The 13,014-nt window shown below is 38.5% G+C and overlaps 1 protein-coding gene across 7 annotated transcripts in view; it reads left to right on the top strand.

The window, feature by feature from the left end:
- The window catches only part of OPHN1 (oligophrenin 1), a 608,271-nt gene that overhangs the window by 178,788 nt on the left and 416,469 nt on the right, over positions 1 to 13,014 (top strand). The gene's annotated exons all lie outside the window — the stretch shown is intronic.

The raw sequence follows: 13,014 nt of genomic DNA, 5'->3' as shown, positions 1-13,014 counted from the left end.
AGTATCCAAAATCTATAAAGAGCTCACCAAACTCCACACCCAAAAAACAAATAACCCAGTGAAGAAATGGGCAGAAAACATGAATAGACACTTCTCTAAAGAAGACATCCGGATGGCCAACAGGCACATGAAAAGATGTTCAACGTCACTCCTTATCAGGGAAATACAAATCAAAACCACACTGAGCTATTACCTCACGCCAGTCAGAGTGGCCAAAATGAACAAATCAGGAGACTATAGATGCTGGAGAGGATGTGGAGAAACAGGAACCCTCTTGCACTGTTGGTGGGAATGCAAATTGGTGCAGCCACTCTGGAAAGCAGTGTGGAGGTTCCTCAGAAAATTAAAAATAGACCTACCCTATGACCCAGCAATAGCACTGCTAGGAATTTACCCAAGGGATACAGGAGTACTGATGCATAGGGGCACTTTTGTACCCCAATATTTATAGCAGCACTCTCAACAATAGCCAAATTATGGAAAGTGCCTAAATGTCCATCAACTGATGAATGGATAAGGAAATTGTGGTTTATACACACAATGGAATATTACATGGCAATGAGAAAAAATGAAATATGGCCTTTTGTAGCAACGTGGATGCAACTGGAGAGTGTGATGCTAAGTGAAAGAAGCCATACAGAGAAAGACAGATACCATATGGTTTCACTCTTATGTGGATCCTGAGAAACTTAACAGAAACCCATGGGGGAGGGGTAGGAAAAAAAAAAAAAGAGGTTAGAGTGGGAGAGAGCCAAAGCATAAGAGACTGTTAAAAACTGAGAACAAACTGAGGGTTGATGGGGGGTGGGAGGGAGGGGAGGGTGGGTGATGGGTATTGAGGGGGGCACCTTTTGGGATGAGCACTGGGTGTTGTATGGAAACCAATTTGACAATAAATTTCATATATTAAAAAAAACAAAAAAAAACATTGTTGCAAGTAGTTTCTTTTTGCACTGGTATTGCTAAAAGTTGCCATTTTAAATCTTCTCTGCACCCCTATTTAAAACAACTATGCTAGATTAAGTTGTTTCATAATAGTTTATTTAGGTGTTCCATTTTTACTCCTCAATAGATTTTATGTATTTCTCATATGCTTCTTCACTCATCAATTCATCCAGTTCTGAAGGATTACTGACTGTTTTCTTGATGAGCTAACCATCTTCATAACAAGATTTGTTGACAAGTCCTGGATTTTCTGCAAGAGCTTCATTAATTTTAGTTACTTCTCCTGATAGAGGAGAATAGAGTTCACTAGCAGCTTTCACAGTTTCAAAAGCGCCAAACTCCTCTTGCTTGTTCAATTTTGTCCCAACTTCAGGCAGACTACAGTAAAAAACATCTCCCAAAGCTTCCTATGCAAAATTGCTTATTCCCACTGTTCCAATACCATTTTATGTTATTATCCACTCATGTTTGTCTGTGAATTTATGCACAGACAGCAGAGCGGAGCCCGTGCAAAACATCCGAAGGGCACCCGCCCTCAGCCCCTAGGGCCGCGGCAGGCTGCAGGCCACAGACTGTATGCTCTACACCGCTCATAGTGCCATGTTGCCAGAGGTGCGGGGTCGCAGTCTCTGTTTTTATTAAGTCTTCTTTAAATGTTTGGTAGAATTTGCCCGTTAAGCCAGCTGCCCTTGCACTTTCGTTTGTTGGGAAATTTTTCATTACTGATTCAATTTCTTCACGTTTTCTATTTTTTCTTGTTTCAGTTTTGCTACTTTATATATTTCTTTAAAAAGTTTTTTTAGGGGCAGGCGGGTGGCTCAGTGGGTTAGGCATCCAACTTCAGCTCAGGTCATGATCTCACAGTTGGTGAGTTTGAGCTCTGCATAGGGTTCTGTGCTGATAGCTCAGAGCCTGGAGCCTGCTTCGGATTCTGTGTCTCCCTCTCTCACTGCCCCTCCCCCACTTGTTCCCTCTCTCTCTCTCTCTCTCTCTCTCTCTCTCTCTCAATAATAACGTTAAATTTTTTTTTAAGTTTTTTAATGCTTTATTTATTTTTGAGAGAGAAAGAGACAGAGCGCAAGTGTGGGAGGGGCAGCGAGAGAGGGAGACACAGAATCTGAAGCAGGCTCCAGGCTCTGAGATGTCAGCACAGAGCCTGAAGTGGGGCTCGAACTCACAAACCGTGAGATCCTAACCTGAGCCAAAGTTGGATGCTTAACCGACTGAGCCACCCAAGCGCCCCTATATATTTCTACGAAGTTATCCATTTCTTCCACGTAGTCTAATTATTTACTATATAGTGTTTTTTTAATATTCTATTACAATTGTTTGTATTTCTGTGATGTTGGTTGTTATTTTCCTTTCCCATTTGTGATTTTATTTGGGTCCTTTCTTTTTGCTTTTTGGTAAGTCTGGCTAGCAGTTTATCAATTTTATTAGTTTTTTTCAAAGAACCTACTCTTGGTTTTATTGATTTTTTCCTATTGTTTTTTTAGTTTCTATATCATTTGTTTCTGCTCTAATCTTCATTACTTCTTTCCTTCTGCTAGCTTTAGGCTTCATTTATTGTTGTTTTTCTAGTTTCTTTAGGTTTATCTTAGGTTGTTTATTTGAAATTTTTGTTGCCCCTTGAGATAGCCATGTATTGCTATATGCTTCCCTCTTAGGACCACTTTTGCTGCATACCAAAGGTTTTGGACCATTGTGTTTTCACACATTTCTTTCCATGTTTTTTGTTTGTTTGTTTGTTTATTCTTTGATTTTCTGGTTGACCCATCCTCTATTTAGTATCTTTTAATTTCCATGTATTTGTGGTCTTTCCAAATTTTTTCTTGTGGTTGACTTCAAGTTTTATGGCATTGTCATCAAAAAAATTGCATGGTGTGATCTCAGTCTTTTTGTATTTGTTGTGTATTGATTTGTGACTTAGTATGTAATCTCTTTTGGAGCATGTCCCATGTGCACTTGAAAAGAATGTGTATTTTGTTGTTTTAGGTTGGAATATTCTTAATGTATCTGTTAAGTCCATCTGGACCAGTCTGTTATTGAAAGCCAGTTTCCTTGTTGATTTTGTTTAGATGATTTTCCTCTTGATGTAAAGAGGTGTGTAAACATTCCCTACTGTTATGTATTATTATCAATTGGTTCCTTTATGTTTGTTAGTAATTGTTTTATATATTTGGGCACTCCCATTTTGAGTGTATGAACATCTATAGTTGTTAGATTTTGTTGTTGCATTGTTCCTTTTATGACTATATCATGCCCTTTTTTCTCTTGTTGCATTCTTTGTTTTAAAGTCTAGCTGGTCCGATATATATATTGCTACACTGGCTTTATTTTGATGTCCATTTGAATGATGAATGTTTCTCCATCTCCTTACTTTCAATCTGCTGGTGTCATTAGATCTCTAGTGAGTGTCCTGTATGCCTCATATAAATGGATCTAGTTTTTTTTTTTTTTTCCTTTCTGACACCCTGTGTGTTTTGATTGGAGCATTTAGTCTATTTACATTCAGAGTAATTGTTGATAGATTTGTATTTAGTGCTACTTTATTACTTGTTTTTCATTGTTTCTAGAGATTTTCTCTGATCCTTTTTTGTCTTTGTCACTATTCTATTCATTCCTCTCAAAGAATTTCCTGTAATATTGCTTGCAGTTTGGGTTTAGTGGTCATGGACTCCTTTAGTTTTTGGTTTTCTGGGAAACTCTTTATCTCTCTTTCTATTCTGAATGATAGCCTTGCTGGATAGAGTATTCTTGGCTGCAGATTTTTTGCACTCAGCACATTGAATATATCATGCCACTGCCTTCCGGCTTGCCAAGTTTCTGTTGAGAGAGCTGCAGCTAACCTCATGTGTCCTCCCTTGTAAATTAGGGACTTTGTCTTTCTGCCTTTTAAGACTTTTTCCCCATCACTATATTTTGTCAATTTAATTACATTATGTGTTGGTGTTGGCCTGCCTTTGTTGATTTTGATGGGAGTTCTTTATGCCTCCAGGATCCAGATGTCTGTTTCCTTCCCCAGATTAGTGACATTTTCACTTATTACTTTCTCTAGTAAATTTTCTGCCCCTTTTCTCTCTCTTCTTCTTCAGGGGCTCCTGTAATATGAATATTATTACATTTGATGGAGTCACTGAGTTCTCTAAGTCTATTTTTGTGTTCTATAATTCTTCTTTAAGCCTTCTGTTCATTGTTTCAAGCCTGTTTCCAATCTCAGTTACTGCATTGTTCATTTCTGATTGATTCTTTTTTAACCTTTTTTCTCTGAGGTAAAATTCTCCTTGATGGCTTCCATTCATTTCTCAAGACCAGTGAGTATCCTTATGATTATTGCTTTAAATTCTCAGTCATGTTACTTATATCTGTTTTGCTTAGATCTCTGGCCAGGGCCTTATCTTGTTTTTCATTTGCAGTAAATTCCTTAATTTTGGCATTTTGTCTAAGTCTCTGTCTTTTTCTGTGTTACAAAAGTCTGTTCTGTTTCCTGTTTCTGAGAATAATGGCTTTATGAAGTAGAGATGATGTAGTGTGCAGAGCCTGGAGCTTCAGGGAGTGTTTCTGCCATGTGCTCATGCACTCTGTTCTGTGTTTTGACTGCTCTATCCTTCAGGCCAATTGTCTTCAGAGGCTCTCCTTGCCTACAGTGGGCATTGTTTGGTCCTTGACCATAATGTGGCAAGGTTTAACTAGGTATGGTCCGGTCTGCTTGTGAAAAGAGACTGGATCCTTCTTCCACTAGAACTGAGGCTTTGCAGAACTCTCTGGTCGGGAGACATGGTGTGGGCAGGGGTTTCTTCTGGTCTTTTGGGGAAGGGGCCCATCATGCTGAGACTAAGTCTAGCTTGACTGAGAAGGGTAGTCCTGCTAGAGTGCAGCGGTCTGAGATTTTGTGTAAGCAAGTTAGGTAGACTGTGTTGGCCCTGAGCTGCCTCCTGTATGTGTCTCTGTGTTTATCATTAGGTGCAGGGGAGGGAAATGGCTCCAGCCAGCATCTTTGTTCCTGGAGAAGTGTCACCATCAATGCTGCCTCTTAGGGAAGCACTCAGAGAACAGCACATAATCTTCCCACTCTGTGACTCAGGTGTTTTTCAGATTGTTGTTTCCATGCTGTCTGTCTCTGTGTTTTTTTTGCCTGACTTCTCACCAGGAGCAGCCCAGTTCCCTTTGGGCTCTATTTCTGCCAAGCCTGCTGATGTTTAAAACTGCATGCTTTAGGGATTTGGTGTGGGCAGGGGTTTGTGTGGGACTTCTAGGGGACACATGCTGGGACTGCCATGCTGGGACTGAAGCAAGCTTGACTGAGCTGGGTAGTCCTTACAGCATTCAGGGGTGTGGGAATTGTAATCAAATTAGGCAGCCTGTTTTGGCCCTGTGCAGCTTTCTGCAGGTGACTCTGTGTTTATCTTGAGGGGAGGAAGGGAAATGGGACCAGCTAGCTCCTTTGTCACCAGAGAGGCATCTGTGTGAGTGCTGCCTCTCAGGGAAGCTTTCAGAGAAGAATGAGTAATCTCCCCACTGTGTATCCCAAGAGTTTATTCATATTGACCTTTCCATGCTGTCTACCTCCCCCCTTTTTGCCTACCTTCTCTCTAGGAGCAGTGCAGTTCCCTCTCAGCTCTATCTCAACCAAAACTGCTGACATTTAAAACTCCAGACTTTGAGGTTTGCTGGTTGCAGGATTTCAGGAAAGTCAACCCCTCTCATTTTCCCAGTCAAGGGCTTTGGAGAAATGTTCTTCTTCTGTGTCCCCCTGTGTGCTTCTGTGTCTCTTGCCCTTCTCTGTGACCATGGCTCACTCCCCTCTATAGCACCCATAATCCTTTTCTCCCTGAAGCCATGTCTTTACACTTCCTACCTTCTTCCATGTGGTTTATTCTCTCCCTTTAGTTTTGGAGTCTGTTCTGTCAGTCTTCAGGTTGATCCCTTGGGTGTTTGGGATAATTTGATAGTTGTATCATTGTGTTCATGGGTTGAGACTAGCCCAGGGTCCTCCTACTCTGACACCATCTTTCAACCTCCTGATTTAGTTTTCTTTGATTTTAGCCTGGTAGACTCCCTTTATTGATTGATTGTTTGACTGACTGATTGATTGATTGATTGATTGTAGGACAAATTTGCCAGCAACAAATTCAGTTTTTGTTTATCTTAATTTCCTCTTTATTTTTTAGGAGGTTAATATTGGTAGATGTAGAATATTTTATAATCTGCCCCAAGGATTTTTTTAAAAAGTTTATTTTGAGAGAGAGTGCACATGTGCAAGTGGGGGAGGGGCAGAGAGAGAGAATCCCAAGTAGGCTCTGCACTGTCAGCACAGAGTCCAATGCAGGACTCAATCCCTCAAAGTGCAAGATCATGACATGACCCGAAATCAAGATTCAATCACTTAACCAACTGAGTCCCCTAAACATTCCCTCCTCCCAAGCATTCCCTTTACTGTCTGATCCTTCATGATTCCTAATGAAAAATTCAGCAGTTAATCTTACTGAGAATTCCTTGTTCATGGTGAGTCTTTTTTTTCTTTTTAAAAGATTCTCTCCCTTTATCTTTCAATAGTTGACTATGATGCTTTTAGGTGTATATATGTGATTTTATCTTCTTTTAACTATATTGAGCTTGTTGGGAGTGAAGATGAGTTTTATTTTTATCAACTGTGACAATATTCTTTCTTCTTCTTCCTCTCCTATTGTAGGATTCCCATTGTCTGTATTTGTTATGTTTATGGTGCCTCTTAGGTCTCTGAAGTTCTGATAATTTCTTCATTCTTTTTTCTTTCTGTTACATAAACTTGGTAATCTCAATTGACCTGTCTTTAACTTCACTGATTCTGCCTAAATCAAATATTGAGCTTCTGTAGTAAATTTCTCATGTTTATTATTGTATTTTTTAATTATAGAATTTTTAGTTGGTTCTTTTAAAATATTTTCCAACTCTGTTGATATCTGCATTTGATGAGACATTGTTCTTATTCTCTCATTCAGTTTTCTTAGACATGGTTCCCTTTAATTCTTTGAAATATTTAGAATAACTAACTTAAGGGGCATCTGGGTGGCTTAGTCAGTTAAGTGTCTGACTTCGGCTCAGGTCATGATCTCATGGTTCGTGGATTTGAACACTGCATCGGGCTCTGTGCTGACACCTCAGAGTCTGGAGCCTGCTTTGAATTCTGTGTCTCCTTCTGTCTGTGCCCCTCCCTGACTCACACTCTGTCTCTGAAAAATAAATAATAAAAACATTTAGAAAAAAGAATAACGAACTTAAAACCTTTGTCTAGTAAGTCCAATATCTTCATCATGGACAGTTCAGGTGATTACATTTTTAATTTTTTTAAATATTTATTAATTTTTGAGAGAGAGAGACAGAGCATGTGCCACGGAGGGGCAGGGAAAGAGGGAGACACAGAATCTGAAGCAGGCTCTAAATATCTGAACTGTCAGCACAGAACCCCATGCAGGACTCGAACCCATGAACTGTGAGATCATGACCTGAGCTAAAGTTGGAGGCTTATCCAACTGAGTCACCCAGGTGCCCGTACATTTTTTTAGTATAAGCTAATGTTTCCTGTTTCTGTGTGTTTCCTCATTTCTTGTTGAGAAGTGTACATTAATATTATATAATGTGACAACTCTGGAAATAAGATCATCTCTCTTTGCCCATGGTTTGCTCTGTCTGTTGTTGTTTGCTTATTTATTGGTTTCCTGAGCTAATTCTGTATTAAAGTCTGTATTTTTTGGTGTGTGAAGCTGCTGAGGTCTTTTGTAGGTTACCTCTGTGATCAGCTAATGAGTGGACAAGGATTCCATAAAATATCTTGAGCCAACAAGTTTCTCAGCCTTTGGTGAAGGGCTTTGTTGGTGTGTGTTATGGTATGACCTCAACATTCAGCCAGTCAGTTTACAACTCTGCCTGCCATTCTCTCCCTGCTTGTTCAGGGCCTCAAATTCAGATAGAACTGAAAGATTAGGGCCTTCTTAAATCTTTAATGGACATAGATACAGCCTGGGGTGTTCACACATTCCTTTGCATGCACATGTCTTTCTAGATTCTTAGGAATAGTTTGTACTTTTGCAAAGGCCCTGTGCATGTCATTCTCCAAATTGTCATTCTCTAATTTTTTTATGAAGGGTTTTGGGTTCCTGGACCCAATTCCAATTTATTTTTGGGAGTGGTTTCCCCACAGTAACAAGCAGTTCTCTGGACATCAGATAGATGTCCTACCATTCAACTCAATTACAACACTATATACCTGGAAACCAGATTCTACAGGTTAAGGGTTCAGTCGTACAAGACTACACTACTACTTGCAGGTATCAGTCACAAGTCCAATGCTTCTGACCAACTGATTATAAACCAGTGTTTCCACAATGCCTTTCTTAGGTTTGATTAATTTACTAGAGTGGCTCACAGAGCTAAAATATTTTACTTTCTAGATTATTGGTTTATTATAAAAGGATATAACATAGGAACAGCCATATGGAAGTTATGTATAGAGCATATTATGCAAAAGGGTGTGGGGCTTCCATGCCCTGTCTGAGTGTACCATTCTCCCCACTTCTCCTTCACATATTTACTAACCTAGAAGTTTCCAGAACCCCATCCTTTTCGGTTTTTATGGATACCTAGGGATGATTGATTAAATCATTGGCCATTGGTGATTGATTCAGCCTCCATCCCCTCTCTCCTCCCAGAGGTCAGAGGGACCCAGAGGTCAGGGGAGTGAGAATGAAAGTTCCAATGCTCTAATCACATAGTTAGTTATCCTGGAAATCAGTCTCCATTTTTCGGTGTGGTCCAAAAGTCATTCTAATAACCTAACAAAAGACAATTTTATGGCTGTCATCACTTCAGTATTCCAAGTGTTTTGGGAGTTGTCAGCCAGGAACTGTGGATAAAGACAAAATATATATGAGAAATGTATTTTTGTCATCTGAATGATCAAATACACACACATACACACACATATATAATATATGTGTGTATATATATATATATATTAATTTATTTTTGAGAGAGAGAGAGAGAGAAAATGTGAGCAGGGGAGTGGCAGAGAGAGAGGGAGACACAGAATCTGAAGCAGGCTTGAGTCTCTGAGCTGTCAGCACAGAGCTCGATGTGGGGCTCAAACTCACAAACCACAAGATCATGACCTGAGCTGAAGTCAGATGCTTAACCGACTGAGCCACCCAGGTGCCCCTCAAAATATATTTCTTATAAATCACAATATCACACCAAATACTTTGATCAACCTCTTGATAACTCCAACTTTTACATTGCTTAAGGACACCACAATTTTTAAAAATTTCAGGTAATTGTTTTTGACAAATGCCCCAATAGCAGCACTGTTTACACAGAATGAGCTTTGGGTAAGGAGAGAGACTATTCTTAATAATGGAATTTTCAGGACCTCTCAAAATGGGCAAATAGTGATAATTGTCTAAGAACACAGCCTTGTAAAACTCCACCCCATTCTGCCCTCTCTGGTGGCTGCTAACCTATTGTTTTTCACAGCTACTGTAGTTGTGAAGCTGTTGTTTTTCAATGCTACAGTAGAGACGGGGAGAGAGTGGTTTGATTAGGTTTACTTAATGTATCACAAAGTACACTGGTATTATCAAGATTCAGTATTTTATTTTGAAGAGAGAACCTTAGATTGTTACAACTTTAGTTTATTTAGAGAATATTTGGTATCTATTTCTCTCTCTCTCTCTCTCTCTCTCTCTCTATATATATATATATATATATAACAAAAACTTGTGTCCAGAATATATAAGGAAATCTTATAACTCAATAATAAGAAGACAAAAACCCAGTTATAAAACAGGCAAGAATTTGAACAGACACTTCATGAAAAAAAGATACTATAAATGTCTAATAAGTACATGATAAACTACTTAATGCCATTAGTCATCAGGAAAATGCAAATTAAAACTACAAGGAGATACTAGTACTCATCCATTTGAATAGTTAAAATAAAAAAGTAACTTACCAGGTTTTCTTGTATGTTTATTCACAATAGCCGAGATATGGAAGAAACTTAAGTGTCCATCAGTAGATGAATGGATAAAGAAGATGTGGTATATATATACAGTGCATTATAGTCATAAAAGAGAACGAAATCTTGCCATTTGTAACAATATGGATGGACCTAGGGAGGATTTTGCTAAATGAAATAGGTGAGAGAAAGACAAATACCATGTGATATCACTTAATGTGGATACAAAAATAGCAGAAACAGAACCACAAATACAGAGAACAAACTGATGGTTACCAGAGGGTAAGTGAATGAGAGGATGAAAAAAAATGACTGAAGGGAAGTAGGGGTACAGGCTTTCAGGTACGGAATGAGTAAGTCATGGAGATGAAAGGTACAGCATAAAGAATATAGTCAGTGGCACTGTAATAGCATCGTATGGTGACGGAGGGTAGCTGTACTTGTAGTGAGCATATCATCATGTACATAGTTGTTGGATCACTATGTTGTACACTTGAAAGTAATATAATATTGTATGTCAGCTATACTGCAATAAAAAGATTTTAAAATAAATTACCAGATGTTGGAAGATATGTGGATCAACTGAAATTCTCATATATTGTTGATAGGTGTACAAAATAGTACAATGAATTTGGAAAGCAGTTAGACCTCTTCTTGTATATTTTAATATACACTTTCCAACTAAACATATAACCAATTTATTGGGCTCTTATGTATTTACCAAAGAGAAATGAAAATATATGTTCTAGGCAGGCTCATACATGAATGTTTAAAGTAACCGTCTTCACAATAGTGAAAAACTATAAACAGCACAATATCCATAAATAGGTGAATGAATGAATTATGGTATATTTATACAATTCAATCTACTCAGCAACAAAAATAATTACAGATAGATGAATTTCTAAGACATTGTGCAGACCAAAGTAATGTAGACATCAGGGTATATTCTATATGATTCCATGTCAGATAATAGTGATAAAAGTAAAGTGGTGTGTATACAACATTAATTAACTACCTGACTAATTAATTCTGTTTACATTCTACCTTATTCCCAGAAAGCTTCAATTGCCTAAAAACACTATCTAGCTACGTTTAAGGGGAAGGTGAGGGAAAAACATTATAGAAGGTAAATAAGAAGGTGGTATAGAGAGAACCTTCAAAGATAGCTTGAAAAATTATGAGATAATGGCTTGTTGGACAGGGATGCAGAAGTATTAGGAAGGATAAAATAATGACTTTACATGGTTTAGAGTGATGCAGTAAATTTTAGTGTAATAAAGAAATAAGTGCCCCATATACTGCAAGCATTTCTAGGTTATCTATTGATTCTTTGGAGTCCAAAAGTTACCCAACTCATTTATCTGAAATAGATGACTCATTCCTGGTACATCTCTTAGTACAGAGTCTAAATATTGAGACTTTGTTTCAATGAAGAGCTGTTAATTTGTGCTTGTTCATATTTGCAAATGTGATTTGTCTGCATTGTCTCATTTTTTATTTGCTTGTTTATAAGGTGGACATAGTAATACCTACATTGGGGTATTGGAGAGGAGTCAGTGACAGTGTGGAAAGTTCTTCATATACTTTTTGAAGCTCTATGCAAATGTAAAGTAGCGTTTTGAAAACCAGAAGTCTGGGGTGCGTGGGTGGCTCAGTTGGTTAAGTGTCGACTTGATTTTGGCTCAGGTCATGATCTCACGGTTCATGAATTCGAGCCCCATGTCGGGCTCTGTGCTGACAGCTCAGAGCCTGGAGCCTGCTTCAGATTCTGTGTCTCCCTTTGTCTCCGTTCCTCCCCTACTCATGCTCTGTCTCTATATGTCTCTCAAAACTAAGTAAATGTTTAAAAAAAAAAAGGAAAATCAGAAGTCTGGAGAAGAGACGTTGGTGCAAATAGTGAAAAAGGGAATAAATGCCACTCCTTTCTTATTCTATGCTTTTACTTACAAAATAATATAAATGTCAAAAATTATAGTATTTGTTGTTTTGGAAAAGTTCAGATTATTCTAAAAGAGGAATTATTAATAACTGTACCTTGCTTGTCTCAAGAAAATAATGAAGAAATCCAGGTATGTGTGAAAAGGCAATATAATAAATATTTTCATTTAATCTTTCTGACTGAAACAGAAAGTGCATGGCAGAATTCTGGGCTTGCCCTTTTCTGCTACTAGCTAAGGAGGGCAGAGGAAAGTGATTGTTTTCCAGCCATGGAGCTGGTTTTGTATTCTCTTTGCTGATGGAATATGGAAAGCAGGGTGGGCATGCTCCTCTCACATTTATGTAGACCAGATTTGAAATAGAAAATGCTATCCAAAATGTGGAGATTTGAGAAGGCATGGTAACCTGGTCTGCAGCCTCCAATTTTTGTAAGACTTTTCTCCTCCTCCACTTCCTCCTCCCCCTCCCTCTCCTTCCCCCGTCCTACTCACTAATCATGTATTCAAAGGGTCAGGGCTCTAAATACTGAAAATAAGTTCTTCTGGAAATGGGACACAGATAAGATGGCAATAAAATTCTAGGCAGTTTAATCTGTTTCCACCAAATATCTGAACATGTTTTATTGTGTTTGTGCTTAACCATGATAGTTTTTCATTGAAAGGGATAGGTGCTGTTTGCATTGTCTCCCTTTCTGTTAGTCTGAGAGCAAAAACTCCCATAACCCTGTGTTTCTGATAGATGTGAAGGTGGGGGATGATGACACTATGGAGTTAGAGAAGAAATAGGAAAAGGGAGCCAAAGATAACCCAAAGCTTGAGCTTTCCTAGAAGATTGTCCAGTGGGTTACTTGAGTTGTTGAGAGAAGTGCCCCTCAAACTTTCAAAGGCATATGAATCCCCTAGGGATTATATTAAAATGCAGTTTCTTATTCAGTAAGTCTAGGTTGTGACCTGGAAATGTGTATTTCCATCGAGCTCCTAGATGATGATGATTCTGCTGACCTGAGAACCACTCAGAGTAGCGAGGCTGGAGAGTTTGGCCAGACCACTTGATGAAGTCCATATTTAAAATAAATCCATAAAGAGAATTTGTCAAAAGGTTAGCTAAATGTGATTTAGTTTTATACCTGCATTAAT

Source organism: Prionailurus viverrinus, chromosome X (assembly GCF_022837055.1).
Source record: "Prionailurus viverrinus isolate Anna chromosome X, UM_Priviv_1.0, whole genome shotgun sequence".
In the NCBI taxonomy this organism is placed as follows: domain Eukaryota; kingdom Metazoa; phylum Chordata; class Mammalia; order Carnivora; family Felidae; genus Prionailurus; species Prionailurus viverrinus.
Note: the sequence above shows the minus strand (reverse complement) of the source record. Positions and strands in the feature narration are given on the sequence as shown.